This window comes from Lagopus leucura, unplaced genomic scaffold (assembly GCF_019238085.1).
Source record: "Lagopus leucura isolate 7727_CA_CO unplaced genomic scaffold, USGS_WTPT01 Super-Scaffold_100157, whole genome shotgun sequence".
NCBI classification, from domain to species: domain Eukaryota; kingdom Metazoa; phylum Chordata; class Aves; order Galliformes; family Phasianidae; genus Lagopus; species Lagopus leucura.
In genome coordinates this window covers 5685528-5713076 of record NW_024962334.1, presented here as the reverse complement: position 1 = coordinate 5713076, position 27549 = coordinate 5685528, and the positions used below count along the sequence as shown (strand labels likewise).

Sequence of the window (27549 nt, the reverse complement as noted above, 5' to 3'; positions counted from 1 at the left end):
AACCCAGGGACCTCATCTGCTCCATCTTGCCCTCTAGACCCTTCCCCATCTTTGTAGCCCTTCTTTGGCCACATTCTAATAGTTTAATGTCCTGTTTGTACCGTGGCACTTAAAACTGCACACAGTACACCGATGCAGTGCAGAGCAGACAACAGAAGAGAAGCTGTCTCCATCTGCAGCTTGTTAAGCTTCAACACTGCATTGCTGTTTGTCTCATTTTTAAACCTGTCAAAATTTTTGATTTTCCCAAGTTTTTCTCCTTCGAACAATGCGACAAAATTACTTCTAGACTCACTGTTCATGAACAGGTACTTCATAGGCATGCATAAGTGTAGAACAGCAAGAGAATGGCAGTCAGAACAGTTTGTGGAGATGTGTTCGTCTGTACAGAAGCACAGTAGGTCATTGGCATGACAACTATGAGAGCCACTCTTGGCCTCTTCATTTTCCTGCTTTTATATGCTTGGATTTCATAATTGGTGTGATGATTGTAAATATTACAGCTTCCCTATCATAATTCTTAACAATTTATTTTATTATAAATCTGCCCAGATGAGACGGTAATGAGTCCATAAAAAGATCTAAAATGCTCGTTAGAAAAGCATTGTTCACAGGTTAATTAAAACGTGTCTTCTATGCGAAGTATTTATTTCTTCATTAAGCTGGCCATTCTGCAAAGTCTGTCTTCTTTTCCACGTGTGTTTTATACAAATGTATACCCAGTGGCAGATTTACAGGTTGAATAGATACACTAAACTCAGTCATAATAACCCTCACATCATTAGGGGCCTTGAGTACTCTTTGCTAGATGTTCAATAGATGCATAGATGAACATAAAACTACACATGCAGGCCTGCAAGAGCAAACTGCTGACTACAACTTAGGACTGGTGTATGGAGATCTGTGAGCATACTGCAGCTTAGAAAAATAAGCTTGAATTTTCTGATACAGTCCATTTTTATTGATGTCACTGTGAATTTAGGTCAGATCTTCAAGACCTATATACAAGTATCCGACAGGTCATGATTGCATGTATGTATGTTTGCATATGTTGCATGTTATGCAAACATAAATGCCCTCACTTGGACACAAGAGATAGCTAATCATAATAAGTCATAATTAAGGGAAATTTATCTGTGGCTTCTAAAAAGACCAAATGCAGCAGTACTTCATATCACAGCTGGCACCTTGGTATGCTTTAGTGGTTATAAATAAGATTCTTTAGTAATCGTATTGCAAACAATTACAACACTGATATTATTAAGGATGATGCACAGAGCCTATAAGCACAATATAATCCATCCACCCTTGCCAATGAGCTTAACAGAAGCCATCTTGGATAATCAGTGCCTCAGGAAAGCTTGGCCAGAAATACTGTGACAAAACTCTGCTTCTTCCAAAATTGTCAGGAGCTCTTTCATCTCAGGATCTAAGGTTTTCACTGGCAAAAATGGCTAACGGCTGTGATGCTCTCTACATTTTGGTACAGCCACACTGAGGTTACTCCAGGCTGGGTCTCAGCAGGTGATTGGCACCCCCTGTGTACCCTGACACATTCCTGTTATCAGAGAGCCAAGCAGGACACCAGTCCTTCCCGGATTTACTTCTTTTAAGGCTGCAGCTGAAATAGGCACATCAATTAAAATGCTTAATTCTGGGTGTTTTCTGTTCCTGCACTCCCTCTTCTGGCTTTCCAGAATTATTTAGCAAACTTCTTACGCTCACAACATCAGAACAACTCCAGAATGTTATGACACAGCACAGTTACAACGACAGCACGTGTTTGGCAGCAGACACCATGGGAAGGACTGCTATTAAATAAATTAGAACATGCCCACAGCATCCACACACTTCTGTAAATATACATTCCAAGCAAGTTTTGGAGAAAAAAATAATACAGCTACTGGAGCAATAGTTGCAGTGTTGTCTGTGTGTGTGCAGGGGAGCTTCACTGGGCTGTGTGCACTGGCTCTCTTGCTAGCTGTCTCTCAGGAACACTCATGATAACAGTGCACTTACCTTTGTCCCCAGAAACTGGAAAGCACTTCACATATTTTCTTCTAAACTGAATAACAATAGCATTGTTAAATAACCATTCTCCCACACCGTTTGAAATCAAAATATTGTAGTCATGTACAGCTGAAATTGATTTTTTATGATTTTCATTGATGAACCCGAGAGACAAAAGAGGAAGATCAAAAATGTGGTGCTAAAAGTTTAAAATATAAAACACTTTAAGTACTGTTAATTCTTAATATTCTTCTAAACATCCCTCCTACTGCCAGGTAAATGTGCTGATGCCAACCCCTGAGAGAGGACACATGGAAACAGCTCCTGCACCAACAGTGGAAGGTGGGGTAAATAAAACTTTCATACATCTCACTGCGTATTTACAATGTCCTTTTCTAAGCTGTAAACAGTAAATAAAAAAGCCTGCTTTTATTTCAGGAATATAATACAGGTACACAGACACAGAAACAATATCACATAGTCCAGCTGCACACTGAACAGCCATCTGCTTGGGACTGCTCTCGTCCTTCCTTCAGTAGACTACATTTGGTCACCAGGAACTCTCAAGATGGTTTGATAAGTGGCTTTGTAACACAAAATCATAGAATCTTTAAGGTTGGAAAAAACCTCCAAGGTCATCTAGTCCAACTGCCAACCCATCACCAATATTGCCCACTAACCACGTCCCTCAGTGCCCCATCTACGTGTTTCTTGAACACGTCCAGGGATGGTGACTCTATCATTCCCCTGGGCAGCCTATGTCAGCACCTCACCATTGTTTGAGAGAAGAGTTTTTTTTTCTAAAATAATATCTACGTGGACCTTGCATTTTCAGTTTCAGAGTTTTGCCTTAACAAAGCAGTGTAAGAGGGTGCTTTGAAATGTATATTGATCATAGGAACCAACACATCCCAGTAGGGGTAATGTCTGGCTTCTCTGTGGATTTTACCATTGGGGGAGGTCCCAAAGCCCAGTGTCTCTGAGGAAGTGCCTCATAACCGTGGGGAATTCCTGCCATGGAGATGTCTCAGAACCACACAGTGCCTGTGCTCCACTCTTACAAATACAGCAGCGCGTGGCTCAGGTGAGTCATGCCACTTTCTGCCTCATGCCCAATTAATTGCTCAGAGCTCGTGTAACTTGTGTACCGTTACATGGCACGTTGCAGCATGCAGGGCTCACTTTTGCCAGTCCTTCTGCCGCTTGTACTTCTTGTGACAGAGGTGCAACCCTGTGGGGTGCCTGTGATGCTGTGGGGCCAGGAGCCCCTGAACACTGCTGTATCTCACTGCCAGCTGCGGTCTGAGGGACTGGGCCCTGCAGGGATGATTTCAAAGACAGCAGTGGAGCTGTCAGCACGTAGAGAGCTGCTCTTATGTGGGACTATTGGAAGGATTAGGGCCAGTGGTTTGTTGCATTTGGCCTTTGTATGTCATGTAGTACTTTTGAAGCACAGTTTCTTACGGCAGAGAATCACATAATTGTTTGAGCTGGAAGGGACCTCTAAAGGTCCAGCTGCCCTGCAATGAACAGGGACATCCACAGCTCCTTCAGGTTGCTCAGAGCTGCTGGGCAACCTGTTCCAGCGTCTCTTATAAAAAACTTCTTCCTTATGTCCAATCTAAATCTCTCCTCTTTTAGTTTGAAACCTAGTCCTATGAACTGTGTGAAGACTCTGCCCTGTTCTTTCTTATAGCCCCCCTTTAGATACTGAAAGGCTGCTATTAGGTCATCTCGGAGCCTTCTCATCTCCAGACGCAGCTCCTTCAGCCTGTCCTCATAGGGGAGGCATTCCATCCCTCGCATCATTTTTGTGGTCCTCTGGATGCACTCCAGCAGGTCCACGTCTCTCCTGTACTGAGGACTCCCCATGTAGACTCAATTCTCCAGGTGAGGCCTCACCAGCGCAGGACAGAGGGGCAGGATAACCTCTCTCAACCTGCTGACCACGCTTCTTTTGATTGCAGCCCTTTTAAAAAGAGTAGAAATTTTACTCCTCCGCTTTCCAGCGAGTGGCACAGCTGTCAAACCTCGGGGGCCGGCGGTGCGGGGCGGTGCGGGGCAGTGCGGAGCTCCCAGCCGTGCCACTGCCGCCCCCTCCTGGCCGGGCCAGGCGCGGCGGTGCTCGGGGCGCCCGGAGCCGGGCTCGGAGCCGCTCGATAGGGTCGGGGCGTAGCGGCACGCGTGACAAAGTGCCCGCCGCGGGGCCGAGCGGCGGTGCGGGTTCTGCTGGTTAAAGGAATTAAACCAACCGTATTGTAAAGGCAGCGAGGACGGTGGGAACTCTCCGCGGGAGCCGTGAGGGAAGAGGCACGGCCGCGGCCGGAGAGAGGCGGTCGGGCCCGTCCCGTCCCCACAGGTGCCGGAGCCCCGCGGGCTGCACGTCGCGGCCCGGCCAGCAGGAGGAAGGAAGAGGAAGTGCGAGCGGCGCCGGCGGGGTACCGCGGGTCCGGGGCCGCGGGATGGGATAGCGCCGCTCGCCGCGCTCCGAGACGCCGAGGAAGGGGGCACGGCGGCGGCTGGATCCGTTCGGCGGCGGCGCGCTGCGGGCGCGGGGCCGCCCGCAGCAGGAGGTAAGCGGGCGGGCTCGGGGCTGCGGCGGCGGCGAGCGACGGGACGGGGCGGGGCAGGCGGCGAGCACCGCACCTGCCCGCAGCGGAGCGGGCACGGCGCCCGGCGGCCGTCGCTGCGAGGAAGACGAAGTGCAGCCCGCCGCTGTCAGAGCGGCGCGGCCCCGGCCAGCGGCCGCGGGGCGGCCCGGCCTGCCCGAGAGCCCCGCCCGCCGCCCTGCCCTGCCCTCACCGCCGCGGGCCGCCCCCAGCGTTCGGAAGCCGGCAGCGCGGGGCGGCGGGGTGAGTGGCGAGCGCGGGAGGCGGCCGGAGGAGCCCGGCAGCAAGTGCGTGCCGCGGGAGGGGGGCTCGGCGCGGTACGCGGCGGCGGGGCAGCACCTCCTCCGCCGCTCGGATCCGGGGAGCGGTGGGGCCGCTGTTGGCGAACTTGTGATCCCGGCGGTAGCGGTGATGGATCCCGCGGGTTTAGGGCTGTGCAGCCCGGTAGGGTGGGTGGGTGTCGAGTCCCGAAGGCTGTGAGCGTTTCTGGCACGGAGCCTTCGCAAAGTTTATTTTGAATATCTTTTCCTTGCAGAACTGAGACAACTGTCCAGCTCTCCCCTGAGAATGATACAAAGTAAATATAGGAGTTCCTGAGAAATAACAGTGAGTATATTTCGAATCAGTGCTGTTTTGTTGTTGACGTTATAGGAATAGCCCAGAACCTGCCGGTGCTCGGGGTGTGAGTGCCAACGATAATAAGAGCGCAGGAAGCCCAGCGCGTGTTAATTGCCTCGGTATAAACATGGTTGCCTGTAGGCTGCGTGTCGTGATACACCATTCACAGTGCAATTTCAGGATGGGGATGTTTTTAGATATGCTCGTAAGCGTGTGGATTCTCTGTGTCTGTGTCCTCAGCTGCCTGATCGCCCCCTGTTACAATATTTATCTTTGGTGGAGAGGGGAAATTGAGTAAGAACTGCACAGAGCTCAGCGCTGTTCTATGAGGACGTGGTTTCCTTCTCTTCCTCTGAGCTGCTCTCCTTCTTCCCCCAAGGCACAGACACGCGTGCCGTGCCGCCTCAGCTTCATTATGTAACTGTGTGGGCATTTATGGATCTGTCACCGTTCGTGTCCCTTCCATCCTCTGTGCCGTTCCTGCCTGACTGGGGGAGTTTGTGGAATACTGCACAGGAAAGAAAAAAAAAGAAAAAAAAAAAAAAAAAAAAAAGGTTTAATTTTCATGCAGTTCCTTCAGTTAGAGCGGCAGGTTTGCTTGCTTGCTTTGAAGGTCGTCTCTCCTTAATTACCCCTTCCCCCTCCTTTTCTGAAGCTGTATAAGTAGGTGGTAGGCAGCTAATCTGATGGCCGGCACCCAGAGAAGGAGGAGGAAGAGCAGCGGTGGCTGCTGGCTGGCAGAAGTCCCTCTCGTGTGCTGTCAGGAAAATACCATAACACACATTTCACAGAGCTCTTAGAAGCACTGCAGCAACTTTAACAACTCACCATTCAGAAATCAGATTCATGCTAAAGCATGAAGCGTAACAGGTGTTGGAGATGCTGCTGTCAGCGTGGTCTGTGGGTTCCTGTGTGTGAATGGGATATTTGGAGATGTACCTGGTGGGCAAGTGCTCCTACTGGGGAGGCTGCAGGAGACAAGTTGGTTTGCTTTTGTCTCTTTTGTAATCTGTTTGAAAGTCGCTATGCTCTCTTCTTCTCTAGCTTGCGGCTTAGGTGTGTCATTGTCTGAGTGTTGTATAGAGAACAGGAGAAAAAAAATGAGCAGGTTTATATCCTTACTGTTCTACTTCCCCCCCCCTCAATGTTCTGCACATGCCAGGAAAAACTTTATAGGTACACAATTCAAATGGATTTTGAGGGACAGGAAAAAATCTTCTTACCTACTTATTCTGGAGCAGTCTTACGAAAGTATCTGCAGTTCAGTAGTTGTGATTATGTAAGGAAGTACCCTGAAAAAACCTTATAATGCCACATAGCTTCTACTTGAAGATGTAACTGTTGCTGAACCGCTGCTGTGTGCAGGGCACTTCCTGACAGCAGAACCATGCTGCTGCAAATTGCAGATGGAGAAACGCCGTGCTCCGCCCTTCCTTCCGCCCTTTGTTTTTTTCTACCTCATAGGAGCCTCTTTGATTTTGAGTTTTGGGCCCACAGGCTTTCTTTTGCACAGTGTCCAGCCTGCAAAGTGAAGCTGGACTGTGATCTGTTTTCCATCTTGATACAGAGGCAGGAGGGTTCTCTTGTTCACAAGATGTGTGGCTTTCTTCTTTTGGTGCCTCAGACGGATGTGTCCAGTGGCGGTCTGAGAGGTGTGATGTCTGTAGATGTGGCTGGAACAAGGAAAATGTTTTCACAGAGTTATGCCAGTACATCTGCGTGATGACATGCGGTACATCCTGGTCCATTGTCAGGCTTCTTTAGAATAGTTTGCCAATCACAACTTTTCTAATTCTCTGACTTTCAAACAAAAGTGTGCGTAGGATTTTGGTGAGGCCATCGATTTTCCTCTTTGTTTGTGCCTTTACTATCGCTTTGTTGTTGATTTTCTAGAATTAAATCATCTTCTGTAAAGTTTGGTAGGTGTTGGGCTGTGGTATATATGTACAGCATCTCGTTCTAAAAAATGCTTGTAGAAGATGCTGGGAATTCAGGTACCCTGGAGACTACAAAACATTGCGTACCCATAGATCTAGCAGAAGTAATGCTGTCCCTAGTGGTTTATTCCCTGCATAGCCATGCTGAGGTCCAGCAGGCTTCCTTCCCTGCTGCATCCCTGTGCTGCTGTGGAGTTGCAATGCTGAGGGAATAAGGCTTCCCTCCCTGTCCTGCTATTATCCTGTATAAAAGGAGATTTTGCAAAGATGCTTTCTAATTATGAAGTCACTGTTTGATTGCTTGTGACTTGGAAATAGAGCATAACTGGTAACTGACTTTGTAACAGCCATCAGACCAACGCTCAGTGTGTTTTAAATATTTCCCTGTTTTGAATGAGATTTTCTGAAAAAGATTCTTGCATTTGTGGCAGCAGGAATGTGCCAAGTACACGCTGTTACACTTGTGTCATTTTAATAGCACAACTGTTTAAATGATTTCATATTACTTTCCTTCTATTGGAGTCAAACACTTTTTTTTTTTTTTTCTCTTTTTTTTCTTTTCAAATATAATACTGGAAAAGGAGAGAGATGCTGAAATTGATGGGCAGAAGCCAGCAAGTTGGCAAGCACTTGATAGCAGGGATCATCAGAGGTGATAATGCATGTGATACTCTGCACAAAAGTGGCTGTGTACTGTTGGTGTTAGAAATTTGCACTTAAGAGAAGAATGGAAGAAGAATTGCAAAATCATGGAGCTGTCTTTCAGTCCACATTTTTGCATGGAGATATTTGCAAGGGTTTGGTTTTGTGGTGTCACTTTTCAGTATTGCAACCATTTCAAGACACAGAGATAGATTGAAGGCTACTTGACACCCTTTCTGCTAGTTTCCTCCTTGTCCTGGTCACTTACCATTTAAGAGGGAGTCAGTGAGAAGTATATGCCCCAGGGGATGGCTATCTGGTTGCCTTTCATCTCCATTTACCCCTGATAGATGTAAACTCTGCTGGTAGCATGATCTCAGCCTGGTGCCATATATGTAGCACCCATCAGTAAGCCACTCATGTTTCCAGTTGCTGAGTAGGTTGGTTTGTAAAGGATGTGCTTGAGGTTAAGAGCAAGGTGAGCAGTGATTCACGTGGTGCTTGTTTGCAAACTCTTGGAAAAGCGTCAGTATATTTCTCCTCATGTGGTTTTCCACCGTGAGGCTTTGGGTCTGACCATGCTGAAGTTGTTTCCGGTGGCTGCTGGGAGGGGAGGTTGACTGTGGAGAGCAGGACTGGACAAGCTGTTCTTCTGTTCAGGAATAAGCCACTCTGTGAAGTGGCTGAAGCCATGACTGTTGGTGGTAACCCTAGAAAGGTGTTGTAGCTTGTGTGCAAGTGAGCCTACTTTGGTACGTTTCTAGTGAGCAGCCTTTGGAGTTCCTTAATGAACTGAGTATACTGCTTGGAGACCTAATGCAAACATGGCAGGTGACCAGTCCTTACTGCTTTTGAGGACACAGGCCTGCTTTGCTTACTGCTGTTGCTGCTGTGCCCCATTTGCAGCGAAAATAGAGCTGCAAAGCTCCACAGGAGCCAGAACAAGGTGGGGGTAGGAACCAGCAGTGAGTGCTGAGGGCAGAGATTGCCCCTTTCAGGTTGAGAGAAGTTTATCTGAAGTGTTTGTGAAAGGGCATATTCAGTAAAGCGGCTAAGAGGGAGGAAAAAAAATGTTCCCAGACAGACCTATTACAGCATAATTAGATTGTTTTATTAATATTTCTCCTGATCACTTCTTACTGCAGATTTCCCATGCCTATTGTGATTCTTCATTCTTTTGTCTTTGACATGTTTATTTACATATGTATTTATTTATCCCTGTTTGCTAGTTTCACCAACTCTGCCCTGTCCTTAAATTCTTCCGAGGCTTCCCATAGCTTATTCCTCATTTAATTCAAGATTACAAGGTTTGCAAGACTGTGGACTGCAGTGTCTGTCACCTCATGTTCTTACAGAGCTCAAAGTTTTCATTGTCTAATCCTAATTTATGAAGGCATACAAAGTGTAAAGCTGTCTGAAATATCATGTTATCAGTAACTGAGTAATTTTTTAGTAGCAACGTGAATACTAGTGTGATGAAATCCAGCTTTTTTTTTTTCTTTGTTGTGTTTTCTCCAACTGAAAGGGAGAATGGGCCGCTGCTTCCAAGAGAGCTTCAGATTCTAGAGATGTGATGATTTTAAACTCCCGTTCTTTAACAGAGCAGGAAATGCTTGCTTGAAGCTACTCTAATCTGAGAGCTTTTTGCAAAACAGAGCCTCTGTGAGTATGAACAAAATGGTCCATATGGACCTTTTTTCCTTAATGTATGAAGCTGACAGCTTGTAGATCAAGCACATTCACCATTTTGACATTAGAAAAAAGGAGGGATACTCAGTGTATGTCAGCAGGCTCAAATAATGAGTGCTGTCAGCTTTTCAGCCTTCCTTCTTCAGATAAAATTTTAGGTATGGTTCCTGGGTCTGGATGCTTCGTGCTGTTAAAAGGTGTTTTCCTTACAGCTTGTTGTCAGCTTGATGGTAAGAAAGGAAAGAGCTGGGGCTCCTAACTTATTCCATTAGAAACTTACCAAAAATTGAGACCATGCTGAAAGTAAAATGTATGTTTTGTGTACTTATTTGCTGTCTCTGTTTCTTCTGATGTTGACACTATCTTCTACATAGTAACAGAAGATGCCTAAATATTCTGAAAGTAGGAGAATGGTTGTGGGGTTTTTTTTTGTTTAACATGATTTAGCTGAAAGAATTTTTGCTGTGTTTTGGAGTGATTGGAAAAACAACTTCTTTTTCAGTAAACTACAAAATCTGGATGGCTTGGCCCTCTCTTCCATGGATACAGAACTATCTTACCTCACTATGTATTCTTAGAACATGCATGAATTTTGTTGCTTGAATTTGTAGTCAAAATAAGACTTACCTGTCCTCTTTCTCTTCAGTCAGCTTACATACATTGTGTTGAAGCGTCCAGAAGAGCTGTTAGGGCTGCTTAAATGCTTCCCATGAAGCATCCGGGCTTTTGTCTGGCTAGACTGGCCATCTACTGGACAAGCTGTTGTCTCTCACTGGATTGACAGCAGCGGGGGTGACTTTCAAATGCTGCTTCATATTTTAACAGACAGACTGATCTGCTGAGGTTGAGCAATGAGGAATTTATAAACATTCACATAATACCCTCTGGCCAGACAATGCACTTGATTTGCACATTTCTTCCCTAATAATAAGGAGAAAAATATGCTTATGACACAGGTTGGTTATAATACATTTTTTACTGTTGGTGCCAATGCATATATTTGTTGCATTCCAGTACAGTCTTTTTCATTTCTTTGCTTTCTGGAATACAATTGCACATTAGTTTTCATAGCAACAGTCGTGGCTTCAGCTGGAAATTGAAACCTGATAAATGCTGGCTCAATGCATGGGCTGTTGGATAAACTCTTTCACTAATTGTGAGCCAAACCAACTGAAAAAAAAAAAAAAAAAGCAAAACTTTCCCAAACATAAGTACTGGTCTTTACATTTTGGAAAGGATGTTCCATTTCGTTGCTGGAGTTTTAAAATGCTGGAGTACTAGCCTTTCCCCCCTCCCCCCCCTTCAAGTTTTCTACTTTTTTTTTCCTTCCTTCCTTCAAGCACCAGGGCACTCAGCTGATGAAGCTGTGCCCCTTGTGGTTCAAGTGCATTCCTGGTATCAAACCTTTTCACCCCACCTCCCTCTTTGCATATGCTCTGGCATCCCTTCTGGTAACCAAACCCACAAAATTCAGGTCTAGATGTGGGGTCCAAGTCTGATCTCTTGTGTAAGGTAGGTCTGTAATCTCTTATCCTGTAGATTTGAATACAAGTTTCTTGTTGTGTTTAATCTTCTTTTCCTGGTGGGGGGGAAAAAAAAGGCAGAAAATTGGAACAAATGAGAGCTTTCATTGGTCAGTGTAAGACTGAGCATTTGGTGGTGGTTCTTAACTACTCAGGAGAGGTTTGTAAAAGGGGAAAAAAGATCCAACCAATTAAAAAGCCTACAAAACTGAAAGAAAATGTAAGCTCTTTCCCACTTTGGACCACTTAATGCAATTTTAACCATATCTGTGGCAGGCAATTAATGATTTAACAGCTGATGCCAGGTCCAGAAATGGAGGAATGGTATAAGAAAAACAGCCTACATCTTGAAGAAAAAATACCACAGTGGTTTGTCTAAAATTGTAGCTTATGTTAGAAGTAGGTCAGACCTTTTTGTGCGGTCTTTTTGAAAAGACTAATTTTCATATTTTGTAGTTCAAGTGAAATTTTTACAGAATTGCTTTTGCGGAAAGCAGCATATCAAATTTGGAAAAGGAAAAATTGTATCTTCTGCTCTGTGCTGGTCTGAGCCCATCTCTCTGTTCTGGCTTTTTTTGTTTGACATAGTTGGACCTGACTTACTGGATCTTCTGCCTCCATTTAAAACACTGTGTAAAATCAATCCACGTTTCTTGGTTTTCCTTTAGGAAGTAACACAGACATGACTATATAATAAACTTCTACAATAGGCAGCGACCTGGGCTTTTATTTCCTGAAAGTCAGCTGTTTTTCTTCTTCAGGTGCCATAGGAATATAGCTTGTTGGAAACGCATGTGTTTGTTTTTATGCCCAACACAGTGTTGGGGTGATGTTCTCGAAGGCAGAGATTCTGAAGACTCCATTCCCTGCAGCTGTGAATGAGTCAGAAAACATATTATGGTAAAGAGGATTTGTGTGGAGAAAGAAGAAAATAATCTACATAATTTTAACTCCAAGTTGGAAGTTCAAGTTCTATTTTAAAACAAACACACAAATAAAACGGTCCAGGGCTGTTTGCAGTGGAATTGTAAATTGGTTTCCTGGTCCATATGCCAGAGGGATCAAAGCCTCCACAGTTCAATGGTGGTAGTGCATGAATTCTAATTAAAATGATGTGTTTTAGGATATTTTTTTTTTCTTCTGCTCCAAATTTAATGATTTTATAAACATTTCACTCTAGAAATAGCGTGGCTTTTTGACTATGGATTAATTTATTAATTTAATCTATAATTAATGGTATACAAAGGTTGAAAAAATCCCTTGTGTTAGCCTGTGGGCTGTTTTTCTGTAATTGAAAGTGTGATGACAAAACAGAGAAGAAAAAGGGGAGAGCAATAGTCAAGCTTCCCTCACCTTCATCGGTAAATAGAGAACACCAAACTAGACTAGAAAATCGGACCTAAATCAGCCTGCAGGTCCTTTGTTTCCAACTAATTGTTCTGGCTGTGTTCACTGGTCCCAATAAGCTTGCCTAAGGGGATAAGCCTTGCTTTCCTGTCTCGAGGCTTTTCTTTCTTGATCTATTGAAATTCAGAGGAGGGCCCCCTTTAGAGAATGTCCTGTCTGTAACAAAAGGGCTCCAGCTGTGGCCATGTGGATTGAAAAGGGAGGTAGCCTCCCAGGCAAGTGATTTGGTGTAATTTAGGAAACTGATGTTCAACCTTGTTTAGAAATGGGAAGACCAACTCAGAGCAGTTTTAGGCTGTTAATGTCCCAGGCCTGAATTCAGGAGGTGCTTGCAGGCTGGTCGTGTCCAGTGCATTCTGCCACAGATTTAATGTCTGCAATACAGAATCGTAATTAACTGCATTATTTAGTGTTAGCCAAAGGGAAAGAAAATTGTGTGTTTTAAGCACTCTAATCCGAGTGTATTGCCATCCCACGTGCATACTGAATGAGATGGAAGGCATTACTTTCAAGATAATTCTTGGGAGAAAAGTATCATTTAACACATCCAGGTTGAATTTTTTTGTCTTGACAGAAATATTACTGTCAAAAAAGATGTCATGGTTCTATGTTTTTGTTTTTGTTTTGACAAAAGAATAATCAGTTTTAATTCTATTGTGAGAGCTGAGACAAGATCTTATAATCAATAGTAGTCATTAATGGCAACAAATGCATCTAATGAGGTCAATATGGCTTCTTGATCCTTGTCAATTTTATGGGGAAGTTAAGTGGGAACAAGGCATGGGCACGTTCTCTGCTGGTAGCCTGAATCCCTTAGAAAACCTGCAGACTTTTTGACAAAGTTCAATTAACTTTTCAAGGAGAGATAATAGGTGGAATTTAGACATTGTGGGATATATTTGCAAGCTATTTACTGAATTAAAGAGGGCAATTTGCCTTTTCCAGGGAAACTACAGACAGTAAGCACCTGCAGTGGGAACTCTTCTCCTACTGCTTTCCAGATTGTGATGTGAAGTTACTTTTGTAGCTGTGGTGCCTCAGTGAGCTGCTCCAGTCTAACTGAGCAGTTTGCTTCTACCTGTATCTGAAAATAATTGGTTGAAGATCTTCTCTGCTCCATCTACTGAGATATGGTAGAAGAGCCTCATGGAAGGTATGGGCAGCTCATTTAGGTCAAAGTGTTCACAGTTTGTACTGATCAAATCTCTGTGTTAAGTGTAAGTAAAAATTCTGGAACTCTTCCAGGGGATGCAGTAGGCAAAGAGAAGAGTGGCTGAGTTCAGCTGGGGATACGTGCTGGTTTGTGCTCAGTTTTTAATCTTGTGTTGACATCAAGCCTCATGGATGTGAAGTCAAAGGAAAAAGGACTTTCTGGAAAGTACAGATGTGAATGAAGTTAGGTAAAGTGCTAATGAACCCCTGGTACATCAGCCTCTTGAAGAAGCATACCAAGGGACTTTCTGGAACTGTCTGGACTTTACAAGGGGCAGGCACCATTGGCTCTGTCCTTACTGAGAGGGAGCTGTTCTTTCCAGCAACCCTGTGGGCAACTGCACTGTCTCGTGGTCGGTGTTCTCTGTGTTACTGAAGGTTGTCCACAGGCAAAAACAACGAAACAGCAGTGTGATTTAATTGAAAAAATGTTCTTTCCGCTTTCCATAATTTTCTGGTTTGTTTTCATAGTGATTTCATGTCTGGATATCTGAACTTTAAACTAAGTAATTATTTTGCAGAAGAACTTAATCTGCAACTCTTTGCTGGCTTCATAGAGAAAGCTGTTCAGGGAGTTGTGTTGGGCTCACATGATGGAAGCTGGTAGTATTGTACCATAATTTTTCTAATAAAAATGCTAACCCAATAATCCTGAATTGTTGGCGTGACTCAGTTTCTTCTGAGGAAAAACCCATTCAATCCAGTGGATGATTGAGCTTGGCCTTTAGAGGAGAAAGGAAGAGTTATCTCAGATGCACTGTGCAGTAAGTGTTGGCTTTTCAGTTGTGAGTGGTGTGTGCCTCACTGTGTAGGAAATGGGGCTGTGCATTCACACCTCAGCACTGAAGTGTTAAATGAAGACATGAGTTCAGGGAAAGGAGGATGCCTTCCTTGACTTTTATGAGAAGTTGATGCTGGCCATTAAAATATCCACAAAAATACTTTTTGCTTTATGTGGTCTGGCCTTCAGCCACATCTAATCTCATGGAGGAATTCAAGAAATCAGTAGCAGTTGGTGGCTTGCAGTGCACAGCCATCAGAAGAAGGGCAAGGCTGTCCTGGGAAGAACCAGCAGAAATCATAGCATTTGGCCTCTCTTTTAGTTTCTGCAGTAACAGGGCAGAGTTGCTGGCTGGCTATTTGACCTGGGTAAGGGTATGCATTTCATAGTGTAATGGCTTTTCCTTCTTCTCCGCAGACCATTTCTGTGTAGGTAAGAGGAGCAGGTGTTCACTGCTAGTGAGTGCCATTAAAAGCTACCTACCCTTTAGGAAGGGGAAAAACATGGCTTTTCTTTTATTTCAAAACTGCCGATGCTAGCAGCGTGGTTGTTATTTTTTTTCTTTTATTCTCCTTTATAAAACCTTATTTTGGACTTTGTTATCCTCTTGCAGAACATGAGTTTACTCGGTGTCAGACTCTTTGCTGGAGCTGCGCATTACACATTCATTAGATAAATATTCCCAAGTGACACTCATTCCTCCTTAAGCTTTAATGCTGGCTTATATTTATATAATGGATCGTCTGACCAGGTGCAGAATCTTTAGCTGGTGACAGGAGAAAGCCATAACATGTTCTTCAGCAACATTTTCATCTTCACGGGGGGAAAGGTGAAGCCCTGCTGCAACTCAGGCTGTCCTGCAGGTCAGGAAATGTGCATAAGGCCATTTTCTCAGACCTATAACTCTGGCCTTTGTTATTATTATTTTTTTAATCTCCTCCCAGTCCTATCTTTCTACTGTTGCAGAGACTGACTGTGTCCTCAGCAGGTGTCTCTGTGGGCAGTCTATCACCAGGATGCAGTGGGAGTAAGGAAGCTCTTGAGTTAAGAAGCTCTTGAGCTTTTAAGGCCAATCTTAGATTTTTCTGAGCTTTCTAATGTAGGTAGGGGTGTGTGTGTGTCTGGAGGTGGGAAGCATTTTTATTCCCTTTAGATTAAAATGAAACACGCTTAAGCTTTATGTCTTTTTTTTTTAAATAATCTTTTTGATTCTTCACAAACCAAGAAAAAATACGGTTATATAGATATATATATACATTTTTTCAGTATATGCATGAATAATGATGGAGAAAATGAATCAAATGAATGCATGGGTCAGATCACCTGAGTGGAAATTACCCATCCATGCAGTTATGCTTCTGACAATAGCTACTTTCTAAACAGCTTGGCAAGTTTTGCTATGAAGATTGTTACAGTGCAGGAGATGGAGGTGATAATTTACATTCAAGATGCGTTCTTTAAAACTAAACATTTGGCTTTTATATCCATGGACACATGTGCACTGTGCAAACGGAGTATGACAGCAGAGTAGGGCAATAGAATCTTCACTTATTTTTTTTCATGGTTGTAATGTTTAGAAATTAGCTATTAAAACTGTAGGTGGAAGTTGAAATCCTGCAACTCTAATTGGAGTTGTGGCTGGAGCATCAGAAGTCTGCTGTATTGATGGTTTTCATCTCATGTCATGACCTTTGGCCCTGAGAATCTCATATGGCTGTTATCCCTCTTGATTGGTTGATTATTTGCTATTCATTTCAGAATGCTAATGAAACATGGTTACATTATGCTACAGAAACCACAAAGCCTGTGTGGTGATAAGGGGGAACATCGTGTAGCCAGGCTGCTCCTGGGTTCTGTAAGCATGTGGCTCTTGGAGGTTAGTAAGGTGGGTCTTGTTGTACCTCCCAGAAAGTGTTGGCTGTTGAGTTTTGTTTCTGAAGCATCTGTTGGAGGATCTAGTTCTAAGGGCTGAATATCACTTGCATTTGAGGGATAATAGTGTATTTTCTTGAAAGCTGAAGATGAATGAAATTCAACAGGCATGTGTATGGAGAGAGGAATTTTAAGTTCTTTATCCTCTTCTGATTTCTGCTTTAGAAAAGGGTGATGCCATCGGGGTAGTAGACAGCATATTTAAATTTTTTCTCTGAGTTGTGTGAGGGCTGTGGAAATGAGCGGGTCCCCAGACTGTTAAAAGAGAATGAATTTTTATTGTTCATCATAAAGCTACTGGTAGAGCATGAAAGTTGCACTAAAGAGAGATGAAGTTTAAAATTTAAACCAGGCTGCCTGTACTGATCTGCGTAAATAGATCAATGGAGGTATATTTCTTCTGAAAAAAGCATCTTTTTATTCTGGAGGACTAAGAGCAGTGAGTTACTGTTTAGAAGAGATTTTGGATTAACCTAGGGTCTCTTCTCATGCTCGCTTCTGAAGAGGAGCCGCACTGATTTAGTGACGTGCTGCATGCTTATGAATTTTACCCTGAAGGCAAGCTAAATGTGGAGAGAAAACAGTAACTGTTTGCTTGTATGACTTGTTGTCTAATAGGAGTGGTGTGAGGGGGGGTAGAATCAGATTCCTTAGAGTTGGAAGGGACCTTTAAAGATCATCTAGTCCAACTCCTCTGCCATGAACAGGGATATCCGTGGCTCTGTCAGGCTGCTCAGAGCCTGGTCTAGCCTGGCCTTGAATGTCTCCAGGGATAGGGCTTCCACCCCATCTCTGTGCAACCTGTTCCAGTGCCTCAGCACTCTCACTATAAAATATCTTTTTCTTATATCCAACGTAAATCTTTCCTCTTTTAGTTTGAACCTATTTCCCCTTGTCTTGTTACCACAGACCCTGCAAAAGAGTCCGTCCCTTCTTTCTTACAGCCACCTTTCAGATACTGGAAGGGTTATTGGCACATCCTTTGAGCCATGTGTGGGTTTCTCAGCTCATGTCCACCAGTGAGACAGCAAATCCCCAGTGACTAACCAGTGGGCCCCGTGACACCAGCGCCAACCTCACCTCTCTGACATGCATTAGCACTCACTGGGTGTTACTAAGCCATGATGAACAACAAATATCTTAAGTAACCTGTCACTCCACTTAGGCCAAGTGCTCCTTTCCCAAACAATATCTTTTCTTATTTTTTAAATCTACTAAGGCCTTTTATTCTTTTAGGCATGAAGCTAAAAAAACAGAGAAATGAAACCTTGTCTGAGTTCAGGCTTACCTTAGCAGGGGCTCTGTACCCTCTACTTCTCATTTTCACCCCCATGCTTGATGACGTGGTGAAACTGCAAAGCTCTTGTCTGCAGCAGTTTTGTCAATGCAGTAATGTAGACAAACCACATAGTGTGACATCTGAATTTTGAAGCCTTGGATACAAACTCTGTCTCCTCCCCGGAGGTTCACCAGTCAACAGCCAGTTTCCATTGAGGACAGCGCCCATCCCATATGGCTAGTTGAGTCAGATGGTGGTGACTGTAACTTCTTGGGACCTACATGGTTCCTTCACAGGAGTAAGCCAAGTTGCTTCACTGTCACCCCACCAATATGAGCCTTTTCCTTTGATTTCCTGTCCTTAATTTGTGTGTGGACTTATGGACTTATGCAATTGGGAAAAATGAGGTCAGAGTGAGAGCAGCTAGGCGAATAGTTGATGGGAATGTAACAACAGCAACAGCCACAGAATTGCTTAACTTTGGATATTCGCAGCATAGCCAGGCAATTGAAAGAGGTGATTTTCCTGCTGTGTTTAGCCTTGGTGTGGCCTCAACTTAAGTGTTGTGTACATTTCTGTGTAGTGACACTGGAACAGGTTTCCTGCTGAGTTCTTACATGTCTCGTGCCTGGCTGTGCTCAAGTCACACTGCTACAATCCTCTCGTGAATGTGCTTTAGCCTCTGGTTAGCCCTGATATGGTCAGGCAGTTGGACTTGGTGATATTCATAGGTCCCTTCCAACTGAACTGTTCTACTTAGTTAAAAAGCTCAGAAATGATAAGGATGGTAATAAATGCTGCATTTCACTGAGAGTGGAAGGTGATCTTTTGCAACAAAATGGAAGTGTTACCTGAAATCACATATGAATGCCTCAGATATAGCTAGCTGCCTTTGTTACTTGGTGCTTCCAGCATCCGTCAGCCAAAGCTTTATACGTTTCTACTGGTGAAGTGTGCTGCGTGGAGAGCAAGAAGAGCTTCCATTTCAGAAGCTGGGTCATTCTCCTACCCTTTCTTTTTTCAATTTGATCTGTTTAGAAACAGTTACAGAGTGTGTTGCCTCTGTGTATGGGATTTGTCTCTATTTTCTCCTTTCCCTCTCTAGTAACTTTTGAACTGTTGGCTGATTCAACAGCAGAGCAATAAAGGTCCCTAAGATACAAAGTTCAGACATGTTTTGGGAAAGTAGGAAACTGGATGGAGCAGAAACTGCAAGGGGAAAACTACACTGCAAGCCTTATTAAACAGCTGAAAACGTACAGCAGGGATTTGGGTCAGTTTGCCTTAGCCCTGCTTCTTGCAGGGGAGATGTTTGCCTTACTTGGTTAGACAGCTGTATGAGAAAGGGAATCTCTCACTTCTCTAAGGAAAATGAAATGCAATGCTTGAAAGCCAGACCTCGTGCTAAAAACAGATTGCCATCTCATAGCTTACCTGGCTTGTACTCTGAAATGTGTGGGATGTGAATTTTTTTTTCCTGTTTGCGAAGCCTTGCTGTCAGACTAGCTATGAAGGGGCTTCAAGTTAAGCAAGATTCAGGTTTCTCTACAGTTTTAATCAGTTTTTACATAAAAATATTTGGGAGCACTTACTTTAAACATAAGCTTCAACACTTTCATTAATGCTCTCTTCACTTTCAGGCAGTTCTATGCTGGTCATATAGTGAAGGAGTAGAACTGGGGAGTGAAATTGCTAACGAAGAAGAATTAGCAGAAACATGAACAAAACCTTACTGTGTATCCATATGGGAGAGTGCTGTCCAGATGGTAGACAAATACAAATGAAGAGTTATAAAAACTTGCTTTGTTTGCAGAGCTCAACTAAAAAGTAACTTTTTATTGCCTGGTAAAGATGAATTACAAATTATTTTTATGGGCTTGATAAGGACTCTGTTGGAACTTAATTACCCTACAATATGAACACCTTGCTGTTTAGTTTTTCCTTAGCTGTGAAGTCCACAGATAATTTATTTTTTTTGTTTCCTACAGGGATGTGGAAAGGAAGTAAATACATCCCTGCCTGAACACGATGGTTAGGGAAAATGGGATGTTAATTGTTTCCAAATGCTGGCTTTGCTCGTAAGCTAGAATTTATTGCACATCTCCAACTGGAGTCGCCATGTGAATTCGGATGGCAAGCAGTTTGCTAGGCATCGATTCTGGTGCAGCTTTTTCAGTGCTGACTGGATGGTAACTTCTCTCTTGGCTTTCCTCAGGCCTCATTTTGTGGCTCACTTCTTCCTTTTGCCCAGCATTTAGCCAAACCTGGTTGTCTTTTTCCAGCTGGAACTGTGAGAAAGTTTTGTAATTCCTTCCAGTAATACCATTAATTCTGCTACCTATTCCTAGGTGAGATGAATGGGAGCTGGAACATAACATCTTTTTATTTATTTATTGTTAGCAATTACCTCCCTAGCAATTACCCTCCCTACCTCCTCCTTATGCTAACTCTAAGGTTAGCATAAATGACCTTTTCCAGTTGAGGAAAGTGCACTTCCTTGATATTTCATATGTCTCTCCATTCTATTAAGTTTTTGGTTATACTTTTCTTTTCTAAGCCTCTATGGCATAAAGACTTGCGCAGTGTTGTAAAGTACATCCACAGATTGAATTGCAGTTGTCATTACTGGCTGTGTTTTAGTCTGCTGCAGACCTCACTGTCTTTTCTGCTCTAGTCTCTGAGGTTTTGATCTATTCTGCCCTAAGTGTTTAAATTCTCACATGTCTGTTTCATTTACAGTTCTTAAAATCAGATTTATTTTCAAAGTCCTTTTTGAGAAGGAATGTGTGGGAATGTGTGTATAAACCATAAAATGTTGGTCTTTTGGGAACCACATCGTTTTACAGTCTGTGTTCCTACCTACTGATATCTTTAACTAGGCCATGCTTTTCTTTTCTTTCTTATTTTCCTCTCTTGGGGAACACTGTTTGAGGTGAACTTTCTTCCTTTGGGATTATGAATCCCAGTCAAGAGTTCCAATAGCAGGATGAATCATCTTTTACAGATATTAATTCTGAATTTCTGCTTCTGCAGCCGTCCTGCATATTATATGCTTCTTCTGGGTTTGTGGGTTAATGTTAATTTAATGCAATTGTTTTCAGCTGCTGTCTTTTCCCTTTAAATACTATGCTGTGCTATTATGGTGTATGCTGCCGCCTCTCTTGCTCAAGGTACTTATAACGCAGAATGCACTAACAAAGATCTTCCTGTCAGCAGAACATGACAGTTCATAACGGCCTGCAAGATTTTTCCTCTTCTGAACACTTTTTTTCTTGGCTAAATGCTCTTCTTGCTGCTTCCTTCCTTCCATTTGGAATTATCTTCTTTTGTGCGTTGTGAGTTTAAAAAAAAAAAAAAAAGAAAACAAATCCTAAATATCGTCAAGTGAATTGCTGATGGTATAGTAGGGAGGAGAGTAAAACTCTGGTCTGCTGCTTCACCTTTCCCATTAGTGCAGATGTGCTCTGAGTGTCTTTTATGCTTTAAGAACTAGATGCTTGGGATGGTGGAAGTAGAGTGCCAGTGCTTAACTGTACGACACCTGGATGATGTGTTGAGGGATACCTGTGGTGGGAGAGCTCCTGGTGCCATATTGCAACAAGAATTGCTGCACTCTCAGGGCTGGACTTTGCAGATGAACTAAAAATGCCCACCTGTGTGAGAGGGTGCAGGATTCAGCTTGAAGTCAGCAAGATGACTTTGCTGCTGTATCATGTAGGAGGAGAGAATTCACTGCAAGGGAGGCAACATATGTTTAAACTTAAATATCGTATAATTAGCCAAACTGGCAAAAGAAACTGTGAAAAACATAAGGAATATGTATTAAGTCCATTTTATGATGTTTGAAGAGTTTCCCACTGCAAGAACCCCTACTCTAACATTCATATTTAAAAAAAAACATTCCTGCCTGCTAATGGCTACATTCATTTCATTCAGGAATAGTGATGGCCTCATTTGCTTCCTCTTCTTCCTCAGGTGTGTACATACACCTGGTTGGCTGGGAATAAACTCAGCTGGGGAAGGGATCCAGGTTAAAAATAAATTGTTTTTCTTCAGCTGATTTTTCTGCTCACTTGAGGTTTGGACCAGCTCCTTGTGTCACACTGCAAATAGTTTGCCTCGTGTGACTGAGGGGCTCCACTGAAGGAGGGAACAAAGCGTGAGAGGAGTAGAAAAGGAGAACAGTAACTGAAAACCCTGGGAGCACTGTGTCCCTAAATAGACCTTGAGGGGAGATTGTGGGCGTCAGTAAGAATGCAGCAACTTGTGAATGAGAGCATCATGCCGCTCTTTCAGCTGTATGTATTTTTAAGGAATATTAACAGGCTTAACTATGAAGGTATTCATTATTTATTTGAAAAGATGGGTTTATTCTTGGCATGGCAGATCCCAGTAAAATCAGCCCCTCACTTTCACTAAGGTATGATTGAAGACTATAGGCTGTTGCTTCCCAAACATAGTGAAAGGTACTCGCTGCCTAGAAGATGAATTTTGCAGAGATGAAGAATGATGGCACCAAGAAGGAAAGCAGCATGGCCACACTGATAGTGGGATCACAAAATCACAGAATATCCCAAGTTGGAAGGGACACAAGGATTGCTGATTCCAGCTGCTGGCTCCACATGGGAACTCCCAAAATCCGAACTCTGTGTCTGAGAGCGTTGTCCAAATGCTTGAACTCCGGCAGGTTGGGGCTGTGACCACTGCCCTGGGGAGCCTGTTCCATGCCCATCACCCTCTGGGGAAGAACCTTTTCCTAATCCTCAACCTGAAAAAGTGATTCAGTAGCTGAGTCAGGCCAGGGCTCCTGCAATTTTCTGGCTTCCTACTCCCATCTGCATGGTGCTGCCAAGCTCTCCAGCTTTCTGCAGTAATCCCTTCTTTCTATAGAGCTTGGCCTGTAACTGTTGACACATGGGGGAGAAGAGGGAAGAAGCAAGGGCTGTTACTAATAAACTTCCTCTGAGTAGCGTTTGATGTCTTGAAATTCACTCATTCTGGATATGACATCAATTTGTGTCAAATCAGAGGCACGTGTGTGTTTGGCTGATGATACCAGCGACAGCTACTTGCTTGGAGCATATGTGTGAGGTGTCAGGATGAAAACACTTCATCAGAGTGATCCTTTTCCTGCATGGACTGAGGGCACTTGCAAAGCATAGGGGTTGAGTCTGGCAATGCCAGTGCTTGAATGAGATTGGCTAGCAAATCCTCGTCCTTAGTGTGAGGTTATGTAAGGGACTTCTGGTACTGCAGCCAGACTTGGGATGAAACAGTCATTTGTTTGTCTTGTGATGAAAGCGTTGCTTCCATATGAGATCTTCATGCTTGTTTGCATCTCGCTGTTATTTGTGCAAAAAAGCCAATCTGGAACTTCTCAAACTGATTCTGCTCGTGTATGGGTGCGGTGGAACCACTTGATGCCTACTGTGCAAAGAGCTGCGGGTCTGTTCTGTCAGGTCAGCCTCATGCTGGACCTTCACACTTCCTTATAGAGGGCTTGTTCTGTTGCTTCTAAAGTTTTTGCACGGTTACTGGTAAGTGTCAAAGAACTACAAAAAGAGCTTTGCAAAAGGCAGGGGACAGAATTTTCGTGTGAAGGCTTGTGTGTAGGATGGCCTCTGATAGCCATGTGCCACCTTATTTTTTGGAATCATGAGACTACATATGAATCACATTTTCATATGGGTCTAATTTATTCAGTAACTACACTCTGCTGTCATGTGTCAGAAAAAGTATATCGTTTCTGAGGTTACTCACAGAATGCTGGCACACTGAAGTGTTTTATTGGGGAAAAAAATACAACACCCTGTACGGTTGCCAGAAGTGTATCTGCTGTCCTTTTCACTTGGAGTACCACCAAATGGAGAAAAACTAGTCTCCTATCAAGTAAAGAAAACAAACAAACAATGTCCTATTTAGTCTCACATTTGTAAGCGAGGAGAAGGGGAAAAAGAAATTTGAGGGCTTGTGTGGGTTCAGAATTTGGGAAAAAAAGGACACTAAGAAAACAAAAACTGATTTGTGTGAAGCCCATCTGTGACAGCAGTGTTTTATATTGCCAAAGTAAGTCTTGGCTAGCACACTCACAAACTTTTATAAAAGGATATGACACGTTTGACCTCTAGTAATAAAAATGCTCCAAAGGCTTGAGAGGCAAATGCCTTAAAAGAAATAACTACTCATCCCTTTTTTCCCTGCTTGCTCTAAACAGCCAGGTACTAAATTCCTTCATTGCTTGCCTTCATCAGGTGAGTCTTCATCTCTTTCCAGACTGCTTAATTAAACCTCATCCTGCCTTTGGCTTTCTCTATGCTACTGCTGTGTCTGAGATGCCTTGCCAGTAATCTGCTCTGAAACACTTGCCCACGTGGCAGCAAACTTGCAGCTAGAACTCCAGCTCAGAGGTGCTAGCAGGAAGCAGACAGATGCAAAACAAAGTATTCATCCTTAATCAGGGGGTATCTCACTGCACCTTGTCTCTTCCCATTTGTCAGTTCATCAGTGTCCTAAAGAAGACAGAATTTTTTATTTAAAAAGAAATAGCAAATATAAAAAAATATATATATATATAGTTGCTATGTAAGAATCAATTTTTACACAAATCACATAGTTGTCTTTTATGTTATCTATCCCAATATTTCTTCCCACTTTGCAGAGCAGAGTTTACACAGTAAACTCTGTGAAAGCTGTCATTTTAAGTCAGACATATACATAGATTTTATTATAGTTCCATTTTTTGTTGATTTTTGTTGTTTTTTTCCCCTCCATGCGTGCTTTTCTAGACTGGTTATTGCACTGAGGTTAAAGATAGTCCAGTGCTGCTCGGATGGTACTGCACCTTGCATTCGGTAGCTCATTAAAACTGTGAAGCCATCTGTTCAGTGTGGATAAACTCGGTCCCTTCAGGATAGCTGCTGTTGGGGAGCTGCCTGATCTCCCTGCCCGTATCTCCCACGCTGTGTTATGGCATTTCTGCCGCTCTTTAATCGATTTGCTGCTGCTATCTGCTCTCTTATTCTGTGGCAGCCTGGGTCAGCTCTTGCTGTGAAAAGCCTATGGGAAGGAAGGTCAGCCCACGCTGAACGGGTGGCTTCAGGATGCTGCAGCCAGATCCAAGCTGCGTGGCAAGTGTCATTGCTCTAAGTTTAATCCCAAAGCTCTGCATCTGGAAAGTGGGGCAGTTTCTTGTTGCAGGGGGGATAATTGTTTGTGGGGTTCAAAAGTGCTCCTGATGTGACAAAAGAGCTCACAAATACTTCATTCTCTGCAGCAAACAGTTGTGGCAGCATCTGTTGTAGGTTATTCTGCATACATCCATTAGCTGTGTGAGATACTTATCTCTGTTTTGCCAAAGTTTATGCAGTTATTCCAGATTTATGATTGAAAAAATAAATTCCATTTCTCTAGATTATTGCCTTGCATATGCTCAGTTGAATTGCATATTTCTATCCTCGTTTCACCCCAGATTTAGTTCCTGGTTATGTTTAATAAGCATGGAGTGAATGCACTTCACATTGTTTGAATCATCTACACGTTTTGTGGGGAGTTGTGTCTTTCTGACCTCTCCAACCCAAAGTCGTTCCCAAGAGAGCAACTAAGATTCAGCCTGACATGTCACAGGAAAATATAATGAGTTTTGTTGCTTTCTCCTAAAGTTGAATAAACTTGTATCTCAGCTCTGCTCAAATGCTGATCTTACTCCTGTATATTATGCTTTTTGTATGTTTCCAGTGTACATGTTTAGCTACTAAGTTTTTGTTGACTTAGTAGTTAATGCTGTCTGGTATTTCTATCTAAGGGAAATATTGTGAGAATAAATATGTTGAGTTGTGAGACATTTAATTCTGTAGTAATGGTGAGAATTTAGTGGGGAAACAGATTATTTGCATCTGTTAGGTAAAATATTCAGGAACTCTGGGACTTGCAAACAGTAGAGAATACTTAGATAATGAAACTAGCAAAAAGTCAACTGTATTGCTACACATTATTTTATTGACATTTCAAATAGATCTATAACTTCAAATAAGTGACCGAATGCATCCTTGATCCAGATTACATCTATAAAAGATATATCCTAATGTTTGGGACACCTAGTGTGACATATGAGGTAACAGCAAAGCAGTGATGAGGCATTTTAGAATGCATTTAAGCCAGAGATTTACTTGAGGTGTTGCTTAATAGAATATTGCATTCTATTCTAGATTATAGATCTCTGCTATATAAAAATTTTCAGTGGAGGTGGCTGATAGGAGTGGGATGAGATGCATTTCTGGTTTCATCTGTAATCTTGAATTAACTAGGAAAAAGGGTGGGTTCTTAATTTAACTAGCTTAAAATAAAGTCTCAGCGAAATCACAATTCATAGTCTTTTGCACAAGCTAACAGAGTGAGCTTCAGGCTGTAGAAGAGTCTCATTTACTTTTGCATGCTGACTTGTATGAATTATGCAACTTGTTCTAATTTTGTATGCATTTTACTTTCATTAGTTAAAAATACTAGGAATGTGTTTTTTATTTCACAATAATCACAGAATCACAGAATTGTAGGGGTTGGAAGGGACCTCCAGAGATCGAGTCCAACCCCCCTGCCAAAGCAGGTTCCCTACAGCAGGTCGCACAGGTAGGCATCCAGGCAGGTCTTGAACATCTCCAGAGAAGGAGACTCCACCACCTCCCTGGGCAGCCTGTTCCAATCTTGAGCTGTCATTCATCAGTTCCCACCACCTTCATAGCTAGGTCTGCTTACCTTCTCATTCAGCTTTGGCTGCTGACCCATTCCCCATTGGATGTGCAGGAGTGGTCTGCCATGTCAGTAAAGCCTGGTAGAACTTCTTTGCTTAGTTTCAGGTCTCATTTCACCTGTGGGTGATGTTATCTCACTGTAAGTCAATGTATAGGCTTGTAGCGGTTTGTTGTTAGTGGGCTGTGTGCAAGACCTGACCTACAGAACAACTTCTGTGGCTTTTCTGCTCTAGGGTGGAAAGGCAATGTTAGAAATACATTTCCAGCTGTGGTTGTATACTACCAGATGTGCAGAACTACAAGCCAGAGTTTTTCTGTGTCTTACAGAGGAGTCTGTAGACTAGTGGCTGGCTGTCCTACTGGCAGGCCATCTTGGTGGTCATCTCATACGGCTGGCTCATCTTGGTGAAGTGCTTCACACTTTTGCACACAGAAGCTTTGCACACAGAATCAGCCTGCTTCTAATGCCCTCCTGGAACCTCCTGTAATACATCAGCAAGGCACAAGCAAGTCTGGAATACTGACTCTGTAGCAGGAGCATTTCAGTCACCTGAAGTGAGCGCATCTACATGAAATTAAATGAAATAAGCTAAAATCAAACGCTTCTACAGCTAACTATCAATCTTGACAATAGTAAATGAAAGATTAAATGTATGTGACATCTTCCTTTTGGATTTAAGGGACAGTAAAACTGAAAGGTCTGGTTGAGTCTAAATTGTAAACTTTTTCCTGCAAGCAAATGATCAGTAATTTCCACCTATGGTGTTACACATAAGGTAGTTCATCTTTGAAACAGTGACCTTTAGTGCATGCAGAGGCCTTGTCACAAGATAGAATAATTTTTCCGTGTTAATACGAAGATGTTCTTTGGAAATGAGATAATTAAAATTACACTGTACTTCTGTACAGGAGCAGAAATTAAGTGGTTTTATTTTATTTACTTCCTCAGTGAAGTACACTAACTCAAATTAAAAGCACTTAAATTTTACGTGAATCACTATAAAAGTTTAAAAGGAGATTATTGAAATTACATGAGTAACATTTATCTGAATCCACTTTCATTATTTTCTTGTAGGCAAATGGAGGCATGGTCAAATGAGCAGGAGAGATTAGCTAGTTCAGTGTAAATTTGTAGCTCTTACTTCTTGTGCACTACTTTGGTCAGG

General features: G+C 43.0%; 1 protein-coding gene across 2 annotated transcripts in view; it reads left to right on the top strand.

Annotated features, from left to right (window-relative positions):
• The first annotated feature begins 4827 nt into the window (after window positions 1-4827).
• ELMO1 (engulfment and cell motility 1) overlaps window positions 4828-27549 on the top strand; it is a 290415-nt gene continuing 267693 nt past the window's right edge. Inside the window, exons 1-2 of one of the 2 annotated variants that reach the window (XM_042888913.1) lie at window positions 4828-4862; window positions 5155-5225. The gene's annotated coding sequence lies outside the window, so the exon portion shown is untranslated. The other variant, XM_042888914.1, reaches the window with a different exon arrangement.